The sequence below is a fragment of the Trachinotus anak genome, unplaced genomic scaffold (assembly GCF_046630095.1).
Source record: "Trachinotus anak isolate AG129_WGS33_773 ecotype Australia unplaced genomic scaffold, CSIRO_AGI_Tana_v1 ptg000013l, whole genome shotgun sequence".
NCBI classification, from domain to species: Eukaryota; Metazoa; Chordata; class Actinopteri; order Carangiformes; family Carangidae; genus Trachinotus; species Trachinotus anak.
Window position 1 is genome coordinate 25,011,334 of NW_027273864.1, and position 22,176 is coordinate 25,033,509.

Consider the following 22,176-nt stretch of genomic DNA (forward strand, 5'->3'; position numbering starts at 1 on the left):
TTCTGTTATTTACTCTAACCTTACTGATATAAATGGGGTCGACAAAATAATAGAATAATAGAACTTCAGCCCAAAGATTAAAAAAAAAAAAAAGGTCAGCTATGGGCTTGGCAGGATGCAGATACTCTGTGCTAGCAGTGTAAGCAGAGCCATGCATGGCCGCCTCCATTAATTGTTCAAAGCCACCCAGCTATTCAACTGCTTCCTGCGAAAGCCCCCGGGCCGACAGTCACAGTATGTGATGTATTTCTACATAGACGATTTGAGAAGATAATGTGTTAGTCCCATCCTCACCCAACAACATTTACAAATGCTGGCATAAGTTTAACACCCCAACCTCCATGTGTATGTAATATTTTCATTCTTGACAAACCAAAAGTATCTTCTCTTTGCAGGGTGAGAAAAGGATTCAACAGTGAATTAAAGGTGGGGACAGGGTTAGAGAAAGGTGTTGCCTGTCAGAAGGCTCATTAGACTTATTTTTTAAAGTTTATTTTTGGAGGGGGGGTGGGGAGGGGGGGGGGGGGGGTTGACAGTTGACTTATATGATGGCAGGGTGGTGGGGTAAAACATAATTTAACATTAAAACTGGGCTGGGCTTCCATTGGAACATTTATATAACTGCCTTTCATTTTAGTAATTTTAGGAAAAAGAGACCATGCAAATTATTATTATTATTTTTCAGGCAATGTAATATATTACCTCAGTTGTCACTTTCAAAACACACATACATACATACAACAGGCTGGTAGTATACCATGCTTGGAGAATGGGACCCTCATGGGACATTTTCCAAATATTGGTCAAATGCAGAAAATTAATTTGTAGTTTAGGAGAAAAAAAGAAAAAACATAATGTTTACTGACATTCAGAGAAAACTTAATATATTCAGAGTTATTCTAATTAATCTAGTTTCCCTCTTTTTCAAATTATGTCAAATTTAACTTTCCTGGCATGAATGAAAGAAGAGCCGCTGCAGGCGTTGAGTAAAAGCTCCTGTTTTTATTTTGTTTTTATTTTGTGTTTTTCTAATTTGACCTGATTCCAGAGTCACAGCTTGTGGACACAGTCATTTACTGTTGATTAATAAAACGGAAAAATGCTGTGTGTGTGTGTGTGTGTGTGTGTGTGTGTGTGTGTGTGTGTGTGTGGACAGAGGAGAGAGACAGCAAGAGTAGAAGAAACAGAGTGAAAGCAAGAGAGAGAAAGAGGTACAACAAGAACAGAAAAATTTCAGTGACAGATACAAAACAAGAGGATGTGAAAAGGTAAAAACCTAAAAGGTCAAGTTGAGTTTTCTGGACCAGCAGAATGTTTGTTTCTGAGGAAATGAAATCAGCGCCTTTAGATCAATGCTGAGCCTGAACAGTTACAATAATACTTCAGTGGTGAGTTATGAGACGCGACTGAGTGGGGTAACGTCAGGTCTAGCCACTGCTATTTCCTCGGCAGTCAGTCAGATGCTGTACTCCCTGCAGTGACCTCACCTGAAAACACACACACAGACACACACACACAGACACACACACACACACATTTCCCATCTATGACACTGATGTAGTGTTGAATAGTGTCAGGAGTCTGCCTCTGTTTCTGCAACTAGATCTAATTTAAACTGTTTAAGTTTAGTTTTTAACACTCCATGACAAAACTCTGGTGGAACCCCTTTATTGGTCTTTACTGTACATGTTCATATACTAGAAATAGAAAATTGGCAAATATCAAGCAAGTACATTTCTGCACAAAACTGTGCTATGGTGACGCTAGATGGAAATTTAGAGGATCATGAATTATTATAAATCAGTGTAAGGTGACATGAATGATAATTCAGCCAGGATTCAGAAGTGAAATATATAACATACAGTATGTCACTATATCAGCAGTGATGTTGCCATGTATGCCACAGATAAACATCCCCTGGATATATGAACATATATAATATATCCATAGAGAAATTGTATGTGTATGTACATATATTAAAAATATGTATGATTAATTTTTATATTGTATAACATGTTGCGAGCATATATGTTAACAGTACATTTTTGATTTATATATGCAACAGCATACATGTCTTTATATTGTCATGTCTCTCTTCCCTTTCTAGGACAGTGGTCTCAGACGTTTGGACCCTCCTGGATATAATGTCAGTATATATTGACAGGCTTTGGGATGGATGTAGAAATACTGTATGTCTACAATATAAGCATTCATACATAAACATACATATTTGTATTGGCTAGACATATATGTCAATATATGAAATTGTTCCAATTTCTTACAGATTGCATATATACATATATGTTTTTATTTTACATTTATTTCATATATGTAGATTCAATATATGTACATGTATTACATTTGCCTGTGATCACTTGGATTTGTTATGTATGAGTTGGAGATTGAAATTGAAGCTTCATGTCTGAGTCTCTCTTTAATTCACTATGTAGTATCGTGTCAGTGTGATATTATCTGTATCCTCCATGCATACCAGACATGCATAAGAGTGTCTATTTTTTGTGTGCATGCATATTTGTGTGTGTTTGTGTACTTGTCTGGTCTGCAACTGTGTCCATAGCTTGTGCATTTGTGTGTGTTTTTGTATTAATAAAGAGTGATAAATGGTGGGCTCAGAGGAAGCGTTGGATTCCTGCTCAGCTCCTGTTCCTGTGAGAAACCTAGCTAAAGAAAGCAGACATAAATAATGGCTGCCACCCCGCCATCCTGCCTGCAATACTACACTGTGTGTGTGAAGATATGTGTGTGTGTGTGTGTGTGTCCACTTTTAACAGTATCCCATAGGACAAAAAGTGCAAAGAAAACAAAGGTCAAGGAAGTATTTATACTCACCCTGCACACACACACACACACACACAGACAGACACACACACACACACGTACACATGCAAAAAGAAAGTGAGTGATGGCCCTGCCTCTCCTCAAAGACAAATAGTAAAATGTGTATGCATTTATGTGGTGTGTGTCTGTTCCATCATCTGCTCCCTGCAGAGGATAAAAAGTCAGTGAATGTCTCACCACAGTGTGTAAGCACCTTGTTTCCACATGGCCCCTGGTTTGAAAGAGTTGTTTCTTGAGGGACAGGGCCATTAAGAAGCAATGTTATTAGCACTAAAGTACAGGAGCCGTTAAATTGACCTGTAACAGATGATTGCAGCTTTAGATTAGATTCAGAGGCAATTTACTTCATAATTAAAAAGAGCTGCATTAAACATATGGTAATGGGATCTTGAAAACAATAAAGTGCACTCAGATTAGATTTAAAAGTTTGTAAATGGAGACATATGGAGGGGGTGGGGGAACGTGTGTGTGTGTGTGTGTGTGGGTGGGTGGGTGGGGGGGGTTCACCCTGGTAGGCCAGTGGGCTGTGTTGGCAAACTGGTGGCAGGAACCCACCTACTTATAGGCAAGCCTCACCACTCAGCAGCCATCTTGGCAACAACCCCTGGAAGTTAATTCAGGGAAAGAACCATAGCCTCAGTTTGAGTTGTCACCCGGACGTTAAAAACTACTCGTGTGGAATCACCAGTCAAATCTGATAAAAAAACAAAAGGCTAAAAAAGTTTTGTAACTTTGTTTAAAAAAAGGTTTTTCCCCACAGGTCAAACTTCTACTAACCATAAATATGTGATATGTGTCATACAGTCGCCATCTTTGGTGTTACAGACTTTTCTATTCAGAATTATAAATGGTCTGTCTCTTCCTTGATAACATCCCTGCCGTCATTCGCTCTCTAAGAGAGTGAAAACACATCTGTCTCATTGCAGTATTCTGTCAGACTGACTGGTGATAGAATGATTGGGATGATTATAACTTGGGATTTATGAGTCATGCCACAAACTGTAAACATGTCTTGACCCTTAGGCCTTCACCAGCCAGTCTCTATGAATTTAGCCTGACAAAGGTCTGGTCAGTAAGCTTTAAGGTGTGAAAACACTTTTTTTTCTCTAAACCTGTTGCTATATTTTCAGGCAGTGGAGGATCCAGTTTTACTAACCAGGAACTATAAGCTACAGTTTGTGCAAGACTTTCATACGATATGTTATACATTTCATCACAGTTTTTTCAATTTTCAAAAGGGACGTTTCATTTTATTCAGTTGTGAAAAATATTATCAACACATATTTTTCACCTTAGCCAGTCAACACTGATAACAACATTTTGGGAGATACATTAAATAACAAGGTTTCGTAATTATATTGATAAAACAAATCGTAATCCAGGCAGCATTGTCTTCCTTTCAAAATAAATCTGCTGTTGTAAATTGGTATGAAAGTACTTTGTAGAAGACAGGGTTACAGGTTGGCAGCAAGGGCACAGACAGGAACATGGTACACAAAGGAAAAGGTGGAGGGTGAATGCAAAGAGATAAATAAGTGGGTGTAGAAGAAGACAGAATATGCAGAAGTTGAAATAATGTAATGTCACTGAAGGGATGTGAACACAGCAAAATGGATGTTACGATTGTTAATTAACAAGGTAAAAGCTTCAGTTTTAAGTTCTGCAGAACATTTGACACATTAAAACAGAGTAAGTCTGCTTTACACCACACTCTATTCATGCATCTTCAAAGTTGGTCCCCTCCACAACATCTGCACATGTTAGTTGTGAGTAGTAACACTTAGCAGTGGCATAAGTATAGAAATACACAGGGGTGATCATGGCTGCCAAACTCGATGCAACAGGATGCAGCGTGCCAGAATAAAAATTACCTTGCTGAAGCACTTTCCAGAAATTTACATTACTCACCTCCAGAGTAAGTTGAGACGGATGCCAAAGAAAACCACTAATAATAATGTCTGGCATGGTCAACCCTGTCTGCATCCTGCAGTGTCAACTGGTGTCTTCAGACCTGTCGCCACACTCGAGAAAATGGAAGGAGCAGAGAAAGAGAGGACAGGGGAGGGAAGGGCAAACACAGGACAAAGAGTGGAGGAGAAGATAACAGCATGGATGAGCGTTAAAAACAAGACGTGGAAATATAAGAGGTGGGAAAATGGTGTCTGAGTGTGTGATGACAGAGCAGGTCTCCTGCTAAGACAGCCTGATTTCCTGAGTGTTTAAATGGTGGGGCTAAAACAACAACAGAACTGACACGTTTAAGCCTTAGGTTACTCTAACACTCCACCTCACTCTCTCTTTCTGTTTCTCTTTTACTCTCTCCATCCTCCTCCTTCTTTAGTCCCTGGCTCTTCCTTCCTTGGCCCCCCTGGCTAATGTTACCACTAACACCTTCTGACGCAGGACGGGGTACCAGCCTGCTGTACAAACTGATGATCTAACCACCACAGCTGCTCTGTGTGTGTGTCTGAGTCTATCTGAGTGTGTTTGTGTGTGTGTGTGGACATATGCTGTGTGTGAAGGTGTGTATATTCATGAAACATAATACCCCTTCTTCTATTTAGGAAGGCAGTGCCATTCAGTGCACTGGGCAGGACTGAACAGGAGACAAGTGAAAGTGTGTTTCCCTGAGATCGCTGGTTAATTAACAGTAAATGTAAATCAATTTATTTAAACCTGCAAGAACTGATTTTTTGATGAATTGTTTTCAGCAGAAACAAGTTGTGAACTTAACAGTAACAAACAGCATCATCAGCCTTTAAGCTGATATGATGAACTTGTCAGCTGGAGTCAACAAGATTAACCAAACACCCTAAATTGTCTAAAATGTTAAATGTATTACTTTCCTTATTATACATTTGCAAAACAAATTTTTTTGAGACTGTCCTGTAAAAAAATGAGCCCATACGTCATCTTTGTGCAGCAGGTTTTTTTTTATGACCCATAGCTACATTTTGTTGCTAGGCGACATCTAGCAGCTGTAGTAATCATGACAGGAGCAAAGGGAAAAGTGTGGTCATGTAATACATACAGCGACAAAGTCCACGTCAGGAGGAGGTTGTGGTGGATGGATGGGTCAACACAGGAATACAAAGGAATGTGAGGAGTGTTTGTTTCCCATATGAAAGTAGTTCATGTTGTTTCTATTATCCATGATCATTCAACAAAGTTAACCATGTTGTTATTATTGTAACCATGACAACAAAAATCTATGTTAAGGAAGTTCTTATTTTAACCCAAATCAGGATCTTTTCTGAAACCTAACCAAGTAGTTTAAGTGCCTAAACCATGACCGTAATTATAGTAACCATGGTTACTATAATTAACCAAAGGTAGGTATACCAGTCTTGGTACAGTCCGGATGTTAATGATTGTAACCATTACAACCAAGGTCTGGTTGCCGTAGGGGCGCTATTTCAGGACACACTCCTATGGGTCGTATCAGAGGGTTGAGTAAAATGACCTGTGTGGTTGTTCAGGTTGGAGGACTGGTTGACTGATTATTTTTTTAACCCGCAATAACGGATTTTCACGCCACATTTTCAGCAGAAACAAGTTGTGAACACAACATCAACATAATCAAACAGAGATCAAGATATCTTGACTTTTAGTGCCAAGCTTGGGTCAAGCTTGAAAAACAACCATAATACACCCAACCAAAATCATATGTTAGACCCTCCAGGGCCACGTCTTTGAGGCTCTTTGCCCCTTCTGCTTGAAAAAAAAAATCAACCTTTTTGATCTAAATTGTTAAAAGTCTGACAGTCAGTGGTGAGCTGCTCTGTTTTTCCTTGGCAGTCAGACATCATCTCCAAATCAGGGTTATAATCAGCTCTTTATATCATATATTTCATAACCCCCCTCTTAACCCCCCCCCAACCCTGGCTGCAGCTGCTCTGATATTTTATCCTTTGTGAGCACTTACTTAGGAAAACACCGGCCAGAGGAAACACGAGAAGGTTTGGAGCAGCAGACAGGTAGAGACAGCAAAGTGCCGACAGTAAGGTTTGGAAACGCTTCCATCTGTAGGATGAGAGAGAGAAAGAGAGAGAGGGAGAGAGAGAGAGAGAGAGAGAGAGAGAGAGAGAGAGAGATGTAGCCTTGAGGCGAAGGCATGACCCAGAGGAGTGAGAAGGCAATGAAGTTAAGTTCAATGTTTCACTAAAGTGTTTCCTGGCAATGCTGTGTGTTTTGTGTGTGTGTGTGTGTGTGTGTGTGTGTGTGTGTGTGTGTGTGTGTGTGTGTGTATCATGGCCACCTCAAACTTCCCTGAAGCATTAAAATGACAATATTTCTGCTGTATTCCACTGTGAGAGCATGTTCCAGCTTACATGTGTGAATGTGATCTGTTTGTGTGTATTTCTGTTTTAGGGTTAAGAGCACAATAAGGTTGAGGTTGAGGTTAAGGTCAAAGGTCACATTTTAGTTGACACATGCGTCTTGAAATAGCCTCTTGACAGTGCTTGGATCCTTGTTGATGATTTTGCTAAGTGGTCTGATGGACCTGCGACCTCATCACTTTTTCTTGGTCTCCTTCAAAAACACAATGGCAATCAGATGATCAATGAATTTAAAAAGACAAGAAGACATTTGTGAAACAACAACAGCAGAGTTTTAACAAAGAAAAAGGCTCTGCTTTCTTCTTCTACGGTTGACTTCTTGTATACTTCCTGTAGCTGGTCCACAATGCCCACTACAGTGTCGGAGGGCAATCGCACCTCCCAAATGGACGAGGGCATGACTTGCAAAACTATGTACACAGTAATAGCAATAACATGGCACACTGTTTTCTACAAAGTCAGTGTCTTAAATAGTCAAGTTTTCTTCCAAGTATAACACAGATTTTAACTAAATTTACAGAAAATCAGAAAAAAAACCCTCAAACAAACAATTTAATGCGTGTTTGCATCCACTACTGATATGGGAATAATCCTCTAGTCAGTGCCATTAAAACACTACAGAAGAGGAAGAGGACACAGGGAGAGAAAGTAATTAAAAGAACTCCATTCAAATGATGGAAATCCATGTGAAAACATCACTAGGTCTGTCTCCATTACACTTGATCACATTTTGTTTTCACTGATGCACCAACTTTTCAACTTCAACAGAGTTTTACAGCCATATTTGACACATTTAGTGAGGCCCCTGATGATGTGTGCCATAGCCAGCGTCTACCCATTGCCTGTGTGTGAGGCATTTAGGAGACACCTGTAATTTGTAGTGTTCTTTTGTAGGCTTCTTTGTCCGGGGTCACCTCAGAGTCTAGGATGGATGCCAATATAAAGCAGGTGGATTGAAATAAAGCGATACTAAAGTGCAAATATTGTAGTGAAAATGTGCGTACGTGTATTTTAACCTGAGTTTAGGCCAACGTACACTTTCATTTTTCATAAGAGATGAAGTCTGGGAGGTCAGGCTTGATTTGATATTCATGACTTCAACAAAACAACTCCAACACAACGCCTCTCACATCTCAAATAGGTCAGTCGTGCAGGAATGGAGAGAAGCCTACGGGCCTCCAGTGAATATTTCTTACATTAGAATACTTTTTCAGTAGTTTGTCTTGGCCTTAGGTTTGTTGTAATATTTTATAAGTGTGAGAGACAATGCCAGCTGTTGATTACAGTGAAATAACAGACATGGTAAAAGCAGAGTAAGGAACCTGGACTTCCTGCTGGGCCGAGGTTAAAGTCATGAACAGAACTCAAGTTGTCCTCACTTGAGATTTGCTGCTGGACAAAAAAACTGAATACCATTTGGGCCTTAAGTAAATTTGATTTGTCATGTCATGATGTTGCGATAACTCATTGCAACCTCGTCATCAAACTTGTGTCCATGTTGTTATGTGTTGATTTTGTATTGCAGTAAATATTGAGGGCTTTTTTCTGCATGGTAAGTAATTAATGTACTTTTATTCTCAGTGCACAGCAAACACATTAAGTTAGTTGTTAATCAGTTTTGATTCTTTGAGCCAGATGTTTAGCAGTGGGAGAGAAGGCAAAGAGGCAGAGATTTGTGTACTTACAGTAGCCTCCAAAGCCCAGAATGCAATGGCGACAATGTGCGAAGACGATGCTAACATGCTGATGTTTAGCAGGTATGATGTCTACCATGTTCACCATCGTAGTTTAGGAAATTTGTCTGCAAAGTTTGTTAATGAGCACTAAACACATAGTAATCTTAATCTTGCAGGTAGCACTGGACCAGTTAAAATGTTGACTTAATGTGGAGCTGCATAGAAAGTCAGAGTATCACCAGAAGTATGGCAGTTCATCCAGTTCATCCAATTTCACTTAAAACCACTAACAAACGTCCAGTCGTTGTTAGATAAAAAAGTCACAAAATTCATCTGGATTCATCCTCTGGGGAACATGATTGTCAGTTCAAATTTTTGAAATATAAATGTAGAAATATTTCTCTGGTTAAGTGAAAATTATGCTGATGGCTATGTATGTATTTTCATATATGCAAGTTTATTAAAACCACATACATATAAAAATTCGATATGCTTATGTAAGTTTTTCTTATTAATTTCTCATCAGTTTTAAACATGTCTATCTCCCTATTCTAGGACAGTGGTCTCAGACTTTTGGATCCTTCTGTACATAATATGAACATATACAGGATTTGGAATGGATATGAATTCATTTAACACGTTGCTATAATATAAAAATATATGAATAAACATACACATTTGTATGAGCTTGGACATACTACATGAAATTCTTTCAACTTCTAATTCCAATATGTTTCATACATAATTATTACATATATGTTTTCATTTTATACGTACATAAATTACATTTGTGTATGTGGGAACAGTTGGTTCTTGAATATAAATAAATGAATGTTATATTTTTACCTTCTTCTCTAACCTTTTGATCACTGCCCACCATGTTTTCATTTTGCAAAGCGCAGCACACACATTCATTATAGCAACCTTCATCAGCATCTGAGTTGCCAGGGCTACCATGACAAAACACACGTTCACATGTTCATCAAGTGTAACTGAAGTTTTCCATTTGTTTAGTTTACTACTAAGGTCATCACAGATTTTGTTTTCCTTCTTCACTGGAAGTGTGTTGGCCAGATTTGCCACACTAGCGCCCTCTGATCTCTTTGTTGCTCAGCCCCAAATGACAGATGCTTTTAATTCCCAGGAGTCTTTACCACTGGCACACACACACACACACACACACACACACATACACACAACTCATAGCTTATACTGTGTGTGTGTGTTAGCTTTGGCTGTGTTCCCGTTGTGGCTATAATCAGGGGCGTCTTTGACATGTCACAGTTTCCCCACCTAGGCATGACCTGCCCTCAGCCAGGAAACACTGAACAAACCATCTGTGCCTGAGCTTGTGTGTGTGTAGAGAGCAAGACAGAAAGGGAAGAAAGTGTGTGTGTTTTTTGTGGAAGGTGTGTATAAACATTATGTGTGTATAGGTACCATATATGTACATGTATATGCATTGAAGCTGTGAACATGTCTTCTGATGAATGAGTCATATTTTCACTCAGCTCTGACGGTCGTCTGATACCTTTTTTTTTTTGCCTTTTTTTTTGTTAACTTCTACCAGGCTTTTAACATACAGTACATAACTGACAACGTCTTACAACATACATTAAGAGTTTATTTATTCTATTTTATTGTGATAAAACTGAGAGAAGTGGATTTAATGAAAGCAGTGCATTTTATGCAAGAAAATGTATGTGAAGAAATTAAATTATGGTTATTATTTTTTAGATGTTTTAGCAGTGTGGGTCAAGGGTCATGCTCATATGCAAATGTAATATATGTACATAAACTTAATTCGGATGGATAAATATATTTCCCCTCGTACAAAATAAATGTATATATAAAATAAAACATATATGTACAAATTATATTCCATATACTGACAAATGTATCTAGCCCATACAAATATGTATATTTTTCATGAATACTTATAATGTAGACATATATAAATATATATCCTTCCCAATTCTATATGTATGTTGTTTTAAACTTGCAAATATAAATTCAATATATCATCAGTATATATACATCATTAATATATATGGTTGCAACATGTTATACCATATAAAAAAATCATCATATACTGTATATTTTATATATATACACATTTTGCTCTTCAATTTAACATATGTGTATAATATATCTGTATAGATGACATATATGGCAATAAAACTTTTGATCTAGGGACATATGGGTTGTTTATTCCATTTTTGTATGGGTTTGGTGCAGACGGAATTATCATTCACGTCCCCTCAAACTGACTTGTAATAATTTATGATCCTCTAAATTTCCGTCTTGTGCCACCATGACGTCAAAATTTGATGTGGTCCAATATTCAGGTTTATAACTAAACCTTCCCATCAGCCTCGGTTGTACTTGTACTGTGTCTTGTATTAATTAGCAAATGTTGGTCTCGATACAAACTAAACATATAAACATGAATACTGTGACCATGTTAGCAGGCTAATGTTAGCATTCAGCTGCGCAGTGCGGCTTCAGCTTAAGTCTCAGGGAAAATGAGATTTTAATGGCATGAAGCGGCATTTCTCCAGTGATGAGTCATGCTCCCAAAAAGTGTTTAGAAATCTGCAGCTGATGTAATGACATTTTATTAGGTGTTTTGACTGAACAACTGAAGATGGATTTAATATGAAAATGAAACTCTTCAGCTACCATGTGAAAAAAAAAATGACGGCCACATTTATGAAGTGCTTCTTGCTCTGAAAGCAAAAGACATTTTGAGGATTAGTAATAGAGTTATGAGTCATCACAAGACCTCTGAATCACAAAATATGATGATGAACTGCAGGTGAAGATTCTATCCACAAAGGACCTATTCTGCTTTAACTTTTATGCTTCTTGTCTGAGAGCAGCAGGTTTTCCACTAAACATTTTTTTGTTTTTACTTGTTCAGGAGTAGCTTTTGTTTTCCACTTGATGAAGCTTTAATATTTGACAAATGTTAAATAAAATTGAATAATATGTCAAACCAGTCCCAGGGTTTGAGCCAAGATTGTTTGGGGGGGGGGGGGGGGGTTAAATGGGTCTATTAGTACTGAGTCATGGCTCTGTCAAAGGGGGACAGGAGACAGGTTTTACCAGGAGAGATTTCTCTCCAGCTGTCAGCCGTGTGGTCAAACATCAGCTCCTTATTGAGGAAAGAAAAAAATAACAACAAACATGCTAATCACAATTGCTCCGGGAAAAAGAATGAATCATTATAAACAAAAAACATCCAATAAACAGAGGGAACAGTAAAACAGTTTGTACAACAAAGCCATCAGCAATCAGCTGTTACTCCATCCAAATAATCAGACTGAAGATGAAGTTTGTCATTTGTTTACAGCAGACAGACACACACACACACACACGCACACACATACAGCCAGATCAGTGGCAGACAGGGTTCAGTCTCCTTTGTGAATCTTGTACAGAAACCTCAGTTTTCTATAAATGTTCTATAAATGTGAAGGATCAGCTGGAGCTTTACAGCTTCCCAAACAGAGACAGGCAGTCTGGAGGTAAATCAGTGCTGCTCTGCACATTTCTGGTAATCTCCTGTTGCAGTTGTAAAATTTCACAGTTTCACGAAATCACGTTAACTTAATTGTAGCTGACACAGTAAACAGCTGACTTTCAGCTTGGCAACGCAAACATGCAGCAGACACCTGGTGTTCAAAATCACTTCCTATCTACTACATATTGCACCATGTTTACATTCCATTCCTCAGAGGTGGCCTTTAAATGATATTGTGACATCACTATATATTTGCGTGATAATGATATTGTGATAAAATCATTCAGCTGTGATAGATGGTGGATTTACAGGATGTTTTAGAGGAGCAGTGGCTCTGAGCCTGATCACCGTCACTGATTCTTACAGACCTGTTGTCCAGCTGATCAATACAAAACACCAAATCTAATTCTAATTCTTTGCAGACTGCGCACGTCACCACCACGCCCACTGGGACTGACTCCACCATCAGCCTCTGCTCTTCCCAACTTGACACTTTTTTCATGGCATTGTGACGCATTGCTCTGATTACTGTAATCACTGCAATGCAAACTTCATCATGACTGATTTGTCTTTGACACCTGAGCTGAATCAGATCCTGACGAGACAAGAAATCTGTCGTGGTTTAGACGACAGAGTCAGTTGTAGCAGCTCTGCTCTTTTTCTCTGAGGCTTCACTTCCACACAAGTTTGTTCCTTTTCTGGAATGGACTCCTCCACAGCTGCTGTGTGTAGTCAGGATGTAAATACATCAACATGTAAATGTCATGATATGACATATTTATATCACATTAAAATTTAAAGCAGTACTAACATGAACCGTGAACAATATGACGTGGACTAAACTGTTGTGTAGCTATCAGTGATGATTAAAATGATGATTAGCAAGTGTCCAAATTCTCTATTTATTGCCCACTATAGAGTAAACTACTGGGTGTCTGTTAAACAGGAAGTAATGAATGAGTGAACAAGGGAGCGGTTGTTCTTGTTGACTCAAAGGAGTGAGAGAAAGGATAACTGGAGGGAAACCAGCAAGGAGCAAAAGGTAAGAGAGCAAGAAACGAAAGGAAAGCAAAAACTGAGAGAAGAAGGGAGAGGATGAAGGAAAGAGGGAGGAAGGGAAGGAAGAAAGAATGTGATGAAGGAGAGAGAAGAGATGGATTGAGCAAGGGAGGGGAGAAGCCAGTGACAAGCCAACAGGTTGACCATTCCAGCCAGCCAGTAGTGTTGGTGTTGGCAACACATTTTAGCACACTGTCACACACACACACACACACACACACACACACACACACACACACACACACACACACAAATCCAGAAGAGGTGACTTCACTTCTGTAAAGTTTGTGCTAACATATAATCACCCAGTGACTGACCAGAGCGTGCTTTATAGACTCCCAGAGCTCAGGAATCAAACACACACACACACACACACACACACACAGACACACATATATAAATATGCATGTACACAAATACACACAAACACGTGTGAATTGCACATGTACACACTCACACCCTCGGGGCGTACGCTTACTAACAGCTCACTGTAACTGACCACTTAAAGCTTAAAACCACAGAACAGGCCAAACCACAGTTCTAACCTGAGACGAAAGCACAGAAGAAAAAACCTGAAATGTTTGTTTCTGCAGCAGCTACTTCATCCAGCTTCAAGACGGCCACATTAAGGAAAGGGATATTTATATATTTGATTATTTGTGCTTCCGTAGATGATGATGAGGTTCTCGAAATGATACAAATTTTCTCTCATAATATTATGAATACTCTATTAGTGAAATATAATGTTATTTTCAAAATATTAGGCCTTCTAAACATTCCTACTTTTTTTCTCAAAATAATATTAACTTTTATCCTGTAAAATTTAAAACTTAAATTTTAATTTGTATAACACCACAGTTTACAAAAGCAGTTTAAAGTGCTTTTCATAATAAAAAACGTTAATTCTCGAATTCTTGTAATATTAAGAGCTTTCTCATAAAATTACAACTTTATTCTCAACATTTACATTTTTTCTTGTAATATTATGACTATTACTCAAAACATTATTACTTTTTACTTGCAAAATTTCAATTTCAAATTTTATTTTTTATAAAACCACATCATACATGATAAAAAAAACTTAATTCTCAAAATATATTTCTTGTAATATTTTGAGAATTCTCAAAAAAATTAAACTTTATTCACAAAATATTACATTAAAAAAATATATTATGACTTAATTTCATGAAACATTACTTTTTTGTTGTAAAATTGCAAATTCAAATTTTATTTTGTATAGCACCACATCATACCAAAGCACGTCAAAGTGCTTTACATGATAAAAAAAACTTTATTCTCTAAATACATTTCTTGTATTATTAAGAGCTTTCTCATAAAATTACAACTTTATTCTCAAAATATTACTACTTACTTAATATTGTATTACGGCTTTATTATTGAGATATTTTTATGTTCTCAAAATATCATGAGTCTCAACATATTACACTGTTTTTACAATTTCATTTTCTTCAAATTTAACTTTTACAGATTTTTATTTTAATACTTAAATACTGTGAAGTTTGCCTTGGAACATTACGACGTTGCTCTTGAACAGTGGCACTAATCTTCATGATATTTAAATCCTGTGAAGAGAGATGTGAACGACGCGGTGTGAGACATGTTAGAGTAAATAAATATTTCTGTTCTGATATCACTTTCAGACACTTATCATGTTGACAGTTAAAAGTTCAGTTTGAGCCTCAGTTTTTTTCTAATCGCTTGGCGCCACGCTCAAACCTGCGTGTCTTGTGTCAGCGCCGTCGTGTCAGATGCTTTGCTGTGTTTGGCTGGGAGCAGTGAAGGGAGCTGCTTCCTCATTTCCTTCCTGCTCTGTCTCGCATGGCTCAGACACATTCTTCTTCTTCTTCACTTGTTGTTCAGCAGTCAGAATCTTTCATTCGTCAGAGTGTGACAAATCATTTTCACTCTAAGACAACGTGTCTGTCCTTTCTATTGTCAACACTGCTACCTTAAGACAAAAGTGACTGCCATGAAAACACACATAACAATGGTGTTGTTTTAGTTTTTATTGTTTAGTTGGGAGTAGAATGGCTACCAGTGTGTGTGTGTTGTGTGTGTGTGTGTGTGTGTGTGTGTGTGTGTGTGTGTGTGTGTGTGTGTGTGTGAGAGACTGCATGTAGGGGGTCATGGCAGTGCTGAGTGGCTCGTTGTTTGCTCGGCATTTTATAGCTGCAGCCTGGTTTTCATTGACAGTCCCATCAGACTCTTTACACTTAAGCAGCGCTCCAGCTTTATGTTGGTCGACGTGCTGCTCCAGCTGCTGAGAGTTTACGCAGGATTAACACTCGCTCTAACTAAAGCTGTGCAGCCACAGGGAGACTCACCACACCATCACTTCTTTCAGGAGGACATATAAACCTCTGAGTGTTCACGACTGGGAGAGCCCTCAGATATGAAGTGGTAATTCTCCACAGTGGAGTTTCGAAAAGTCTTTGGTTGTAATCGAGCATCCAGGACCCACACATTGTGCAACTCCTACACAGTGGATATAAAACAAATGTTGAGTTAGTTGATGATGATTTTTATTTTCTATCATTCTGATTCAGACACAGATGGCAGGTAGCTACCATGCAAGGTGCAGGTCTGACCATCAGGAGCAGGTTGGGGTTTGGTGTCTCTCCTGACGACAATTCAAAATGTGGACAAGAGGAGGTGTGTGTGATTAGTGGACGACTTGCTTCACCTTCTGAGCCACAGCCCAAACTTAAGACCCCCCAAGAATGTAATGTCAGCATGTTCCAATCCATCCATCCATCCATCCATCCATTCATCCCTCCATCTGGCTTGTTGTGTAGAACAACCACACACTGGGAGAAATAATTCAGCAGCACTAACTGACTTATTAGAGGAATCTGCACTTTATTCATCCAATGTGTTTTGCCAGAGGAGCCTTTTTAGAACCACACAGTAACATAAGCCTGTGATGATAATTACACCACTGAGTGAAGCCAATAAGCCGATGCTGTGCTCAGCCCTGTAGTAGAAAGTAAGATGACAAGCACATGATAACCAGAGCCGTTTGGCCCTGTGACTGAGCTCATAATAGATGTTCACTGGCCCAGTTGGGCTCTAGGTGTGAAAAAGTACCAACTGACTGAGCCCTGGCTCGCCGTGTTTAGCCCTGTAGTGGAAAATATTAACAGGGATTGGTCATAGCGTGTGAATAATCTATGTTCAGCAAAACATGAGCGGAGTGTAAAACTTCTGAACAGTGTGTACGTGTGTATTTATTTGTGCATGTGTGTGTGTGTTTGTGTGTAAATGCTTGAGAAGTTTGCACTCATCATACGGTGTCAGTCATCTGTGTGGTTCATATTTTCCACTGGTTGCAGTTATGGAGCAAATAACCTGTTAAAACATACAAACACACACACACACACACACACACACACACACACACGCAGACAAACACACACTCTACATCCTGCCCCTCCTCCCCCTTGAAAACACACACACACACACATACGCACAGAGTTGATTTACAGGGGGTGTTAAGTATGACTAATGGCGTCGTTTGTTTTGCTGTCATGTTATTTCCCTGCAGTGCTGTGGAAATAGCTGGCACGTCACCTATTAGAGCTGATAATGACTTCATCTCTCACTGCTTTTCTGTGCATGCATGTGTGTGTGTGTGTGTGTGTGTGTGTGTGTGTGTGTGTGTGTGTGTGTGTGTTTGTGTTTGTGTGTGTATGTGTGTGTGTGTGGAGCGAGAGGACGAGAGGGGGAGCAAGAGAGTTTTTTTTGTGTGAGGGAAAAATACAGAGGTGAGAGAGAGATGAGAAAGAGGAAAGAATGCGAAGAGAGAGGGGAGAGAAGAAGAAGGAGTGTTAAGATCGTTTTCAGTTATTTACTCGTTCATTCATAATGAAAAATGAGAATTAAGAGTTAAAACTGTCTTTCAGAGTCTCCACTTTCCATAAGGAACTCAGTAATGAGTTATGCGTTTCAGCAAACATGGAAGTCTATTAACTTCTGTCTCATGTTGTGGACATAGGGTCTTGTTTGATCACAGAGTGTAATGCTGTAATAAAATCATATTGTATTAATGAGCAAAACTCCCCATGTACAGCCAATGTTAGTGATCAGGAGCTGTTTGTTTGCAGGAACAACTAAAATTAAAATCAACGCTAAAATGACTTCACTGCGAGTCCGAACAGCACGTTTCACCAACTCGTGCGATAAGTGCATGCACATAGGTCACATGACCAGTCATCATCGTCTTCATTTTGTCATCTTTCACAGTATTTCACAGTATTTGTTTTTCAATTATTTTATCATTTTTTTCAAAAGATGAACAAATTTCAAAAGGTAAACATTTCCCAAAAAACATGACAACAACATTACACATTATCAAAAATCACACCATTATTAATATTACTAAGTGTTACAAAAGTTACCACAATATTAAGAAGAATAAGAGAAATATATTTTATTCTATACAATTTTTTAAATTGATATTTTTGTAAATTTTCATGTATATTGCCATATACCAAAAAGGTTTTCAGCTCCTCTGTAGTGGTTTTAACGCTGCCCACAGAGGTGAGCGCCTCCCACTGGTTTGTGTGGCCTGACACTTTTTCAAAAACCTGGTCGTCTAAGGAGAGTTTGAAGTAATCAGAGGGTTTACAGTCTGGGTGGTTGTGGCCAGTGTTGTCATTGACAACGAAAGGAGACATATAGTTTAATGCACAAGATTTTCTGTTGTTCCTGCTCAGGCTCCTCAAAAGCTGATATATCCTCCTCTCAGTGTTCACCTTCCTCTTCTACTGCTATTTCCTCCTCTACCTCATCTCCCCTTCCACAGTTCTGGTTAAAACCTTTTGTGCCTCACTCAGCCATCCACTTCCTGTAGTATAAGAAGTCCTGCTGTCCACTACAAAAGACATAGAATAAAAGTTTTGTTTTGAATGGGTTAAGATTACTGCACACTTCAGAAATTTCACTAAACTGAAGTTAAGACTCTTGTATAGAAGAAACATTTTGATTATTGTCAACAGAAACATAATATCTGCAAAATAATTGATCAGTTACGTCTCTTGTTGTCATAAGAAGAAGAAGCTGCAATTCCCACTGTTTTGAAAAGAAAGTGCCCTGCTAGCCACACATCCACAGCTGTGGCACCACTGGAAAGCCCACGGTGTCCTGTTGACAGCACAGTAGGACTCAAATAGATTACATAAGTGGTTCTTGACTTAGAGGTCTCAGACTCATGTCCCCCACAGAGGAACATGTGTGAAGGTCTGCCAGAGCTGGAAGAAAATGACTTTCTTCCACAACAGTCCTACAAATGTTGAAAGCTACTCACATCTTTTGATCACTTCTCCCTCACAGATGGTTTTAGTTTTATTTCAACAGTCACCTCAGCATCCTGGGCTCCATCGACGACAGTTCAACTAGAGCTTGCAGGTGGAAATGCAGTAATGGATCATGTCCTTGTTGAAGTCCTACTTGGTTGAAGCATCTGTGAAAAGTGGGGTTGAGAAAGTGGCTGTTGGCTCCGTATGTAGTGATGGAGACAGATGGGTCATCAGCCCAGCAGAAGCATCAGTGAGAGCAACAGCTGTCTACTACTGCACTCCACGACAGAGGAACTTTAAACTGAACTTTGAATAAAATGGAGGAAAAGATGATCGCAGCCTTCTCTGGCTTCCTTATTCTTTACAACATGTTTTTAAGGTGCACAAAAAAGAAGAACGCCATATATCAGTGAACAACTGTTCATTTGGAGCAGATGATGTAAATTATCTGTGAATCCATCCAGTAGCTGTTGAGACATTTCCATGTGGACAAATGTGATGAAGTAGGTGACTGACCAGCCAACATTTCATGCTACTCTGTTGGCTAAAAATCCTCCCAGCTTTGTTACAGAAGATTAATGCGTCCGAAGTGTTGAACTGCACCACCACAGACTCCTCAGACTGCTGCAGTCAAACTGAATCATTGTCTCGAAGCCAAAAGTTGTGTCACTTTGCAAACAGCTCGAGCATCATGGCAGAGTTGGACTAGATGATTCTGTCAATTTGACATATTAGAAATTCAACCTGGGGATCTCTCAGTGGCTGCATACAGTAGTACTCCTCCTGGCCCGGTGATTATAGTCGAGTTTGGCTGTGAATAGAGGAGAGCAGGGTTCAAATCCCATTCAGTCAATAAATATTACACTTTCTGCACTTATCCCCTCATCTCTGAACAACTCCATATACATACATATATACAATATATATATATATATATATATATATATATATATATATATGTGCGTGTGTGTGTGTGTGTGTGTGTTTTTGTGGGTGCAAGCAGGCAAGTGTGAATGCTCCTGCATGTCAACATGTGTAATGTGCTGATGTGTGTGTGTGTGTGTGTGTATGTGTGTGTGTGTTCCCCCCGTCCAGAGCTTGAGGAAACAGTAGGTGGCAGGTATAATATGTAGCGGAGCACAGAGGTTAGGCCGTCCGCTGAGGGAAGGAGTGTGTGAGTGAGAGAAAAGAGAAACCTCATCCAGCTTATTGTAGAGAGCTTGTCAGGATTTATTAGGCTAGGTAAGCACACTGAGCCCCAGGCCTGTCGTAAAACACACACACACACACACACAAGAACATAATCTCTCTGCATTTTCTCTGCTGAAACGCACACACACATGCACACACACAGAGTCGAGTCATAAAGCAGGTCCAGATATCTTAAGCTGAGTAGAGGGACTCAATGACATCATGACAGCTACAGGGCAGCGCTGCCTTTTCCATGTTTTCCTTTGCTGCAGCGAAAGTTTACTCTCTCCACCATGAAGGAGGTGGAGGAGGAAGAGGAGCAGAACTTAGAGGGGAAGGAAAGGGGAAAAGGAGGCGCGACTGGTTGGGCAGAGAGAAGAAGAAGAAGAAGAAGAAGAAGAGAAGATAGAGAGGAGAAAGAGGGCTATTCACAGGCAGGGGGGAGAGGAGACTCATCCGATAGGTTACTACTCAAACTGAGCTGGAAGCTAACGTTAGCGTTAGTTGATCTAACACTGAGAGCACATTTTCAATGCTGTAGATCAAGCAGGAATCGAAGTTGCATGCTCCATACTTCCAGTCCTGGTGTATGTCCACAACTTTGTGAACATTTACCATTTGTTTAGTCTCTGCACAACACTGAGGATGTTTTTCCCCTGTTAAATTTTGGGGAGCCAAAGCAAGGGTATAAGGACACAGGGTGGTGGATGCTGTACAGCTTGTAAAGAACCCTGAGGCAAAATTTGTGATATTTGGTCGACTGTATATAAATAAAATTGACATGACTTGACTTGGTTCTATTAAAACAAACTGTGATGCTGCGTTTGCCGGTTGTGTTTGGTTTGTTTGCAAGCTGTCAGTCAAACAACCTTTCACTTCCAAGTGAACTGTGAGGTTCGTTTGTGGCGTGAAAGACACCACAGGAATTTATGGAAAAAGATACGTGATGTCAGCGCGTATTCAAAAGCTGAGCTGCATACTTTTAGGTCTGTATAAAGTTTTTCCTTTTTTTTGGTTACAATAACAAACATACGTACTGTACCGAGAACAGCTTACCTACCTTCGTCACCATGGTTACTATGATAATTATGGCATTGGTTAGCTTTAACCACTAAAACTACCCGGTCAGGTTTAGGAAACGATGGTGATTTGGGTTAAAATAAGTATGTCTTCAACATTAGACCATCTTTGTTGTCATGGTTACAATAATAACAGTGAATGGGTCATGAATAATAAAAATAACATAAGCTGCTACTTTCACGTCTTGTATTGTGGTGACACATCCATCCACCCCGACCTCCTCCTGAGGTGGACTTTGTCCCTCTATTTACTACGTCACTGCACTTTTCCCTTTGCTCCTGTCATAATTACTATGACCACTAGATGTCGCCTGACAACAGAACGTAACAATGGTTCATAATAAACCTGCTGAGAGACGACCTATGGGCTCATTTTTTTTACAGGAGAGTCTCAATTTTACTGTACGAGACGCCTGTTTTTGGTCTTGTCTCCCCCTCTTGGTCATTATTCAGATCATGCTTTCTGTTTTCAGTCTGATTGTACTAATAGTGTGTGTAATAATTCATGTCTTTGTGACACCGGAGAACATAAATAAACACGTTAGAAAGCACAGATTGTCGCAGGTACTGGAGTTTCCATTGTGGGTCCATGTAGTGATAATGATGCTGCAGGATGAGAGTTATAAAAACTGTCCAGTCAGTGAGTTACCTGTCCATCTGTGTGACTTCCTATTAACAGCGCGTGTGAGCGTCCTGCCTCAATGAGTCTGATGCTTGCTTCCTTGTGCTGTACACAAGGAAGCAAGCATCAACACTGGCAGGAAACATTCTAATACATAATGAGTTCTTTTACTTTCAATATTTTAAGTATTTGTATTTGATTATACATCTGTACGTTTAATTTTACTTGGGTAACATTTTGAGCGCAGGACCCACTTGTAATATAGTTTGTATGTCTACTTGTACAGAATTAAGGGATCTGGACGTGTCTTTCACCATGAACGTTCTGTCACTGAATAGTTAGGAGTTAGTGGGATGCTTCAGCTGATCGAAGCTGTGTCACAGAGAAAGAGAGAAAGAAAAGTAACAAGGCAGCAAAGTGAAAGAGAGATTTATTAAGGAAGAAATTGAGGCTGAATGACAGAGAAGTGGAAGTGAGACAGACAGAGAAGCCCATATCGTTTTATT